Raw genomic sequence first — 9271 nt, 5'->3', positions numbered from 1 at the left:
CTATCTATCTATCTATCTATCTATCTATCTATCTATCTATCTATCTACCTACCTATCTATCTATCTATCTATCTATCTATCTATCTATCTATCTATCTATCTATCTATATTTAATACATGCCAGGATTAAGTCCTTATAATTTTTGGATATCTCTAATTCATTGTACATGTTTTTTTTTTTTTTTTTTTCCATTTGATTTCCAGCACGAGAGTGCTGACTTCCCCATGGCTGCCATAGTTGCTGTTCTCCTTTGGGCATCCCTAGCATAGGTGGGGCCCCTAAAGTTGTTTATCCCAAAGACATCCCTCACAGTGTCCCAAGTCACCCCCTTGTCTCCCCCATCAAAGATAATTATTTACATAAATTTCTTAAGTAGTTTTCTGGGTGCTGAAAAGTGTATATATTTCACATAGCTGCCAGCTGCACCCATAGTCCCTCTGGTCTTGCTAATAGCACACACCTTGTGTTCCCCTTGAAATCAAGTAATGCTGTGTGGGAGAGGAAGAGTACACCTCTTAGAAAGCCTTGTGAGAGCCACAGAGTCTGCCTCTAAGAATGAGTCTATCTTACACCTCGAAGTTGGGATTTAATTCTCCACACTGCTCACACAGTTCTCAGCTAGTATTGTGCCCGATGTCCCAGAAGTTCAGTTGTTAGCATGGGAGTTGGCTTTCCTCTTGTTCTTTAAGTTTTATTCCCAATGGCAGTTTTTCAATTCTCTGGATGTCAAGTCCCTTCTGTGTGTACGTCTTCACATTTGATATTTTTCTGGCAGAACTCTCTTTCCTGTGCTTTTTGTGTGAGTGATATCCCCTCATCCTTGGGGTCTCAGTGCAAACATCAATTCCTTCAAATCTGACTTGGCATCCAAAGGGACATAGCTGCAGCTCCATCATGCACTCAGGATTCCCCTACCAGCTCCCCTGGGTTATGTCTTATTCTTGTTATCTTTCTATCTCATATTTATTTTATTTTTATTTGGTGTATGTGTATGCAGGCATGAGTTTATGGATATAGATGTGTGCTCAGATAAAGGACAGAGCTAGAGTTACAGTTGGTTGTGAGCTATGACCTAAACTTAGGTTCTCTACAAGAGCACCCTGGGTTCTCAGTCAGGCTTCTCCTTCCCAGCCAGGCACAAAGCCCTGGTCAAGGAGTTCACCACTAACTGCATCTTTAGAAATGTTTTTCTGAGGAAGTTAAGAAAAAGGCATGTTGGGATTCCAGGCATGAGCCACCACACCCAGCTGATGCTGTTTCCATAGCAGCAAGAATCCCACATCAAAACTGTCTCTGTTATTCATTTACTGTCTGACCAGTTTACTTCCTGCCCAACCCTTCCACTTCTATTGGATGCTGGGCTTCAAGAATACAGGGCCTGGATGTTACACAGTCGGAGCTCAGTGAACATTTCATAACACATAAGTGAATTAGTTAATTTCCCATGAATAAAGCATGTTTCCTACACTGGAGGGATCACAATCTAGTGATATGAGGAACAGAAACAAGCAAATAATCGTCAGAGAAACCTGTAAAAAACAAAACCAAAAACAACCATTATCAGCAACACACCCTTACTTTGTCTGAGTCCTACAAAGTGTTTCTGTCATGCCATTTCATTATTTCAGGGTCTATTTATCCCTTCTCTGTGCCAGTTCACAGAGCTAGGGGACCTCACCACGGTTCTTGAGTCACACAATGAACGAATAATACTTGGGTTCCTTTGGAGCACTGTTAGGCTTGGGACAGCCAGGAAAAGGAGGGAAAGGCCATCAAATTTCATCTGTACTTGAGAAAAAGTGAATCACGGGACACTCCCTGAAGTTCTTGGACATGAAGTCTTCCACTGGTTCCCGAATCATATTTAGAGTCCAGCTACCGCCTCAGTTTTTATCATGGTCCGGAGAAAGGTCACATTTTGTAGGACCCAAAAGTCATTCTGATCTACATAGTCACTTTTTCCTAGTTTTCTCTACTGAGCAATTTTAGTTTAGCATTCCCATCAGCCTTAGCCCTCCTCTGCCTCTAACCTCTATTTACTTTCCTCACCTTTTGTCCTCTGTGACCCCTTTCTCTGGGGGCAACTTATCTTTCTGATATTTTAGACACTTGATCAGGCCAACTTTTAAAAGCACAGAATGAGTATAATTAATTTACTCTATAGAATGTGCCCATCAAGCTGGCATAAGAGATATTGGGGGGAGGGACAGAAAATTTGTAATTACAGACAAAATCAATTTATCTCAGACATCTTTCTTTTTTCCTTCCTTTCTGATCAGGGCTTCTCAGTCTTCCATTGAACCACATTGAGCTTTTTTGTATCCCAGGACACCCGCATCTCCAGAGTCCTTAATCACCAATCTTTTTTTTTTTTTTTTTGTAAGCCATTCTCAGAGTTCCTGGTCAGTACCTGTCTCACTGGCATGTTCGCCGCCCAACCCCCCAGCATCCTGGAGACAGGCATTGTCTGTCTTGCACTTTTCTTAGGTGGTTGTGGTAGATTCTGGAAGCTAACACACTGAAAGCCAGTTACCCAGAGCAGAAGGGATGGCTGTGGAGCTTGGAGCGAAAGCTTGGTGCAAATGAGTTGGCTCTCTCTGCAACCTGAGAAAGAGGTGGAGCAGGCTGATTATTTTTATCAACCTAGAAGTTGCCAAAAACACAAGGATGGTTCCTTTGTTCTGACCACCCAGTTAACCTCTTTCAAGCTTTGGCGAGGAGTGCATCTTCCTTCACAGACTTAGCTGATGGACAGGAGGAGACTCATAAAAAGCACGGGGGAGGGGGAGGGGAGGAAATGTAAAAGGAGCAGACAGAAGGAAAGACACAGTGTAAACAAAACTTGCAAGACATGAATAAAATGTAATAGAGATGAACAGAAAACCTGCATTTAAAACATCAGTTGCAGAGAGTGGACTGGAAAAGACCCGACTCAACAGAAGTCTTTACATCAAAAACAACAACAATAACAAAAACCCTTAGAGGTTTCACTTGGCTGCAAGCTAAGGATGATTCAATCTCGTGTGAGTGTATGTGTGTGCGTGTCTGTGTGTCAGCCAAAACGCTAATGCATTAGGAGATGCATCACCCAGGTCAAGGCAGGGCATGATGCCACTCCTGCCCTAATAGGACGTGTACCAGATGGAGGGCTCAGCTCCCATGTTCCGTGTGTTGAAAGTACCACTAGCAAATTAAAGCTCTTAAAAGGTGTTGACCCAAATGATGGCAACAAACGAGACCATGCTTTGGCTGTGAAGATGAACTGAAGAACTGTCTTATAAGGAGTGGACAAACTACACTGGAAAAGTGGAGGAAATATAGATCTAAGCTGAAGTAAATGAAGAGTTAGGCTGTGGGGAAAAATGTAAGATCTGAGTGCAGCTTCATAAGTTGGAAATAGTGGATGCAGAAAGACTAATGAGAGATGGGTTTTAGGTAATGCAATCTGTAATGGAACCTATGCCACAGGGAGGGGCTGTCATACTGTTACTGATGGAAGAAAGGATGGGGGAAAGAAAAGAAGAGAACAGAGAGGAAGAATGGAGCCTCCCCCCAGCTCACACACATGTAAGATCAGACCATGAGCTCTGTACTGCTTTATGTCCTTGATTTTTTTAGTGGTTAATTTAACAGATAGGAGCCATGACCTTGTGGCATCTAGAGATCAACATGAAAGGTGGAGATTAAATTCATAAACACACAGATAAATTGCAAGTGTTCCGGGATGAAAAGGGCTTGTAAGAATGTGAATAAAAAGAGAATAAATGGGCAGAAATAATTAATGTTATACTTTTATGCCAAGAAAGAACTCAAGCTGAGGTTGGGCGAGAGAAAATTCAGAAGGCAGGCTACCCTGTCTCTGTGGTGCAGCTGAGAGTGGTCTGCGAGCTACCTCACAAAAGCAGGGATCAGATCACCTGAAGAGAGATTTTTTTTTTTTTTTCAATCATGGCGTCCTTGGCTCAAGCAAAAAATTCTGATTCAGGTTTTTTGGTGCAAAAGAACTCTGGATCCCTCTGACAATATGCTAAATGACATAGCTTGATGAAAATGCATATTTTTTTTAAATTCAGATTCCCAGGTTTCACGTTGATTTTAATCTCTGTTTTGATTCTGAAATTAAACATCTGATGCAAAGCTGGGACAGTTTTGTGTCTCTGTACCTGGCTTATAGAACAACGAACGGATCCTTAGCCAGATGTGGACCTGACCTGAATTTTTCCTAAAGGTGGGTACCATTCCTGGCACAAATTACTGCAGGAAAAGTGTTGCTGGTGCCTGGGGGCCCTCTAGTGTTCAGAAGATGTCATTTCAATTCCCACTTCTTCCAGACCCAGGGTGGGTGGGTCCTGAATTTTGGCCTTTAAAAGCTCCAAAAAGGAGCCACACATAAGCAGGGGGAGGGAGCCTAAGGGCATGTTTTTGAAAGTTCTTCTTTGCAAGTAGTGTTAATCATAGAGGTAGGAGATCACAAGAATTGCTTTTCAAATTTACTTTGCCTTGTTTCGCCTCGAGTTGGGTGTTCAAGATTTGAGTAAGGAGACCGAGAGATACACAAACTTTGTGGATATAACAAACAATTTTCTAAGGATGTCAGGCAACAGTTGGGAACTCCAAAGGCCAGTTTTTCTTTTTCCTATGAGAAAATATATAGTATGCGAGTGTTAGGTGGCTGGATTGAAACACCAGGTAAAAATGAAGGGTATGGTTCCTCCATTATGTGCTACATCCCTTACTTACTTTCTGAATTCTCATTTTCTTATCTGGGAAAAATAATGACACTTGCCCTACTTAGCTCACAGGTCTGATGTCAAAATTAAATAGGGTGACAGATGTTGAAGATGTAAAATCACTTGTAGCTGGGAGGAAATATACTGTAATTAGTATTAAAAAAGAGTTTGCCCTGCAGGTAACTGGGGAAATGCCCATTGTCTATTGGGATCATTCCATCTAACACACATTTTCCTAAATGCATGAACATATGGGAGATGAACTTCTGGAAGTTACTCCTCCACTGCTGTCCTTGGGTCTCCACTCATGACCCCACGGCTGCATGTCTATCCGAGACAGTGTTTAACAGGAAATACTTTTAAATGGGAGCCGACAGCATGGAGAAGGGTGGTGGTGGCTAGTTGAAGCTGGGTAGGTTGCTGCCTTTGAGTTGGCTTGTGGTTCATCATTGCATTATTTAGAGCAGATCATAAAATGTTCCCGTTCTTCCAAATAACAGGGGCCCCTCTGCAACCCCCTTCATTAAACCTAACCATATTTAAAGGTCTTAAAGTGATTCTATTCTGACTTGCCCCACCGTCCTCTGGGTCTCATTCCTTGAGGGATATTTCTTGTAGAAAGGAGGGGGGTCGCTAGAAGAATTTTCTTGATCAGCAGCTAAACTTGACACAACTCAACAAAAAGAATGTAAATGCCTCATGATACACTAATGCTACATAGAGTGTGCGCTGTAGGTCGTGACAGGGCTATCACCGAGGAGCTTACAGGGAATGCAGACTCTTTGACTCCACCTCAGATCTGCAGCTGAATCAGAGCCTGTCCCTCTATAAGATCCTTTGTGATGTCTTGGCACAGTAGAGTATAAGAAGAGCTCCCACCATTGCTTGGATTTTTCCAGTCTTCTGAAGGCCTCCCAGGCTCCAGCTTGACCCACTCCAAAACACTTTCATATGCAAACAAAGAGAGTCTCAGAACATGTCAATCAATTCATTACATTCCAGAGAACCACTGGCTTCTGATCATGATCACCAGAGTAAGATCAGATTTAGCATAGGGCCGGAGGTCCTCCACCTCTGCAACCCCCGAACCCACTCCTTTCACCTTGCCATTCATGCTAATGTTCAGACTTGAGGGATGAAAACCATCTCTTGGAAATAAGCCACCTTCTTTGGGACCTCTGTGTCTTTACACAGGGTGACACCACTGTCCCAGAAAGTACTCAACAGCTCCCTTTATCTGGGCAAGGCCTACTTGCTCCCCAGTACTTAGTTCAAGTTATCTCATTTTCCTATAGCCATCCTCTGTGGCCTGCTGGCTGGGCTGGTGAGTTAGATGTGCTTGCCGTACGTTCCTAGAGCAACGTTGGCATTCATGCGTAACTGTTGTCTTTGTGGATTGCTGCAGACACTTTGGCTTTCCTGTCTTTCGGTTTCTAGACCCTAGCCCTGTGCTACACAGCACACATTTTGGATGTTGTGTGTATATTAATATGCTCTTATAGTAAAGAAAATGGGCCCCTCCGATCAGAATTGAAACAACTTTTTCAAGAATACACTGTTAGAAATCTGAGATCTGAACCCACGTCTGTGTTCCAAAAAGACTTCCAGCCTCTTGCTCTTTCTTTCTCTGGCTTTCAGATGGCAGTGAGTCATAACAGCACACAGCCTCGAAGCTTTAGTTCACATTATAAATTCAGATACGACCTTCTGGGAAAGAGCTTTGTGTGAATCAGGTTCATTCTTGAACAGAAGATGGCTGAGGCCCAGAAACATGAAAGGTTTTTGTCTCAGTTGTGTTCCTCACAGCATCAGATACCGTCTCTGTCACACTGTGCTCTGGGCAGGGTGGGATGCCAGCCAGAGGAGGTGAGGCAGGAAAAGGATTCTGCCTTCTCCATATCACAGTAAACTGAGTCAAGGCAATCAGTATGTGCTGGTCATGAACCCACCATGATCCAGCTGCCTCCCTGCTGTGAGTAGAGGATGGACAGAAGAACCAAGAACAAAGTTTGCCCTCAGCCCAGGGCAAACTGGATAGAATCCCTCACTTAAAGCCCACTTGCTTCTGGCCTCACCACAAGGAGCCACATCCAGATGGAGAAAATGGTTAAGAGGGTCTAGCATTTACATACATTTGCATATGCTTACATACTCACATAAGAACAAGTAGTTCATTCTCCAGCAGGCAGTTTTTAAGTGAATGTGATTATGGCCTCCTTCAGGTTGTCATCCGTAGATTTTTGCTCTTCTCAGTTCCTGAGCTCTGGATCTGGACAAGCTGAGTGTGCCCCAGTGCCATGAGAAGACCACTGTTTAAAAGAGTGTAGGAGCACAGGGCATAAGCAAAGAGGTGGCAGGGGCAGCCTGTAGTCAGGGCAGCTCTGGCAAGCACACTTGTACTCCAGCTCCGCAACATACACCGTGGGGAATGTTTGCTCACATCTGTCCTGTGCTAGGGTATTTATGCTGGAGTAACAGCTGCACTGATTGGATGTTCTCAGCAGGCGACATGCTCCTTTACTGTGAAGGTAGCAGGGCAACGGTGAATACCTTTTGACTCAAAGATGGTGGGCAGATAATGAGCATTACATGAATATAAACTGTGAAGTTAAACCTCAGGTTCCTGGGCCCTTTAGAATAATTTCCTCATCACTGTTATATTAAATCCACTCACCTTTCTTGTAGCTTTTCCTGCTTTTTGGCTCATGCTGGATCCTTTCCAATAGCCTTTTAGTAGTGCTGGTGTTGAAGATGATTGAAGGGGAAGGCCTTACAGTCTTTTAGTCTCCCAGATAACCCACAGGCCCTGTTGGGTCCTTAGAGAACACAGGAAACAAAGGATCAGGTAGTTCCTTGGATCTCTCCTTGGCTCTGAGAGGAGACTGAGGGAAAGTCATCACATCAGGCTCCTCCCCACAGTGATCCCTGTGTGTCTGAATGGTTTAAGTAAGAGTTACTTTACCAACTTCACAGATTCAAGACTCTCCAGCTGGAATCCATGAACCTACAAGTGGACAGATAGCTTCTGTGTCTCAGTCAGCCCCAAACCTAGTGTGTAAACACGTGCATTACCGTGTGAGCTACCATGGGCACTCAGAGGACACTGGACAGGTGGACGATCGTCTTTGTGCAGTAGAAATACTATGCTGCTGTGGAAAGCTTCAGAAACAAAAAGAATAGACCTACCATATAGAAATGCAGAGTCTATAAAGAAACTTGAAGTGTTTATTAATATTTAATAGCAGATGGCTTATACGCAGTGGTTGTCTTAGTTCGGTCTGACTGCAATACTAAAATACTATACCCTTAATAGTTTATGGACAACAACTAGGAAATCTCTAGTGTTTCTCCTAAAAGGGAACTAATCTCAATCTTTGATATCCTAGTTAATTCCCAAAGTCCTCACTTGCTAAGCCTTTGTATAGCGGGTGGACTTTCAATATATGTGTGGAAGTGGAAGGAAGCAGGCAGTCATTGGGAACAAAGACATTGGAGATAAAGATCAAGGTTCAATTCTCTCGTGGTAAGTTGCAGAGCTTCTCCGGGTCTCTGCTGTCATTGAAGGTAGACTCAGGCACATCTCTCATATAGAGTTACATGGAGGTTTAAATTAACTAACATGAAAATAACCTCGCTCATTATTTGGGAGTAAGTCATTTTAAGATGATAACTGAAATATAAGAAAGACACAATTAAGTACTGAAATACATGTTTTAGAGTTGTATAATTGCCAAAATTAGAATTTAAAAAATCCTCCCTTTAGAATGCTCTAATCCAATGTTTTTCAAATAATTGTATGTTGATTGTTGCCAGTTTTTTTTTTTTTTTTTTTTTTTTTTTTTTTTTTAAGCAGAAAGGCAGTGTAGAGGTAAACTATTTTTTTTCTCTGGTATGGAAAACCAGGTAGTATGATCACTAATCCATTAATAATCATTATTGTGTTCATAAAATTAAAGAATCAGAGCAAACTTACGTGTCCTCATCTTAGCTCTATTTGAAACAGGTTCCTAAAATTTTCTGTGTACTCTAGAGCTCAGACATGGGCAAGGCATATGCCCTTTCCCCTTTTCCACCAAGACTGTTCTTCAGATCTTTAGAGATAGCAACCAGAAGGGAGCTTGGTATTCAGGCTAGATAGAGCCTTTGGTTTAAAGAAGAGCTATTGTGTTTGTCTCCACCTTCAGAAGTCTGTCAAGTGCTTTAGGCACATATATCTCTGAAGAACATTGTGGGAACCAAGGAAGACTGGTGAAGTAAAAACATTCAAAATCATGAAGTTCTGAACACATGTTCTATCTATCTGTAAGGTTCAACTCCATATCTACATGGAGAAGTTTTTCTCCCAGTACCGTATCCATTGTACATCATCCGTTTTGACTGACTCTTCTGTGCATAGGTTGAATATGATTGCTCAACCCTATCTACAAAACTTCCTACCTAGAAATGAGCATAATCATATGAACTAACTGACTATGTGGATAACATGAAGCAAAGAACTTTTGGATGGTCTTCTGGGGTGATTTGGGATCTCTCGTTGCCC

Source organism: Psammomys obesus, unplaced genomic scaffold (assembly GCF_907164565.1).
Source record: "Psammomys obesus unplaced genomic scaffold, mPsaObe1.curated_primary_1811, whole genome shotgun sequence".
Classification (NCBI taxonomy): Eukaryota; Metazoa; Chordata; class Mammalia; order Rodentia; family Muridae; genus Psammomys; species Psammomys obesus.
The sequence above is the reverse complement of the archived record's forward strand: the minus strand, read 5'-3'. Positions refer to the sequence as shown.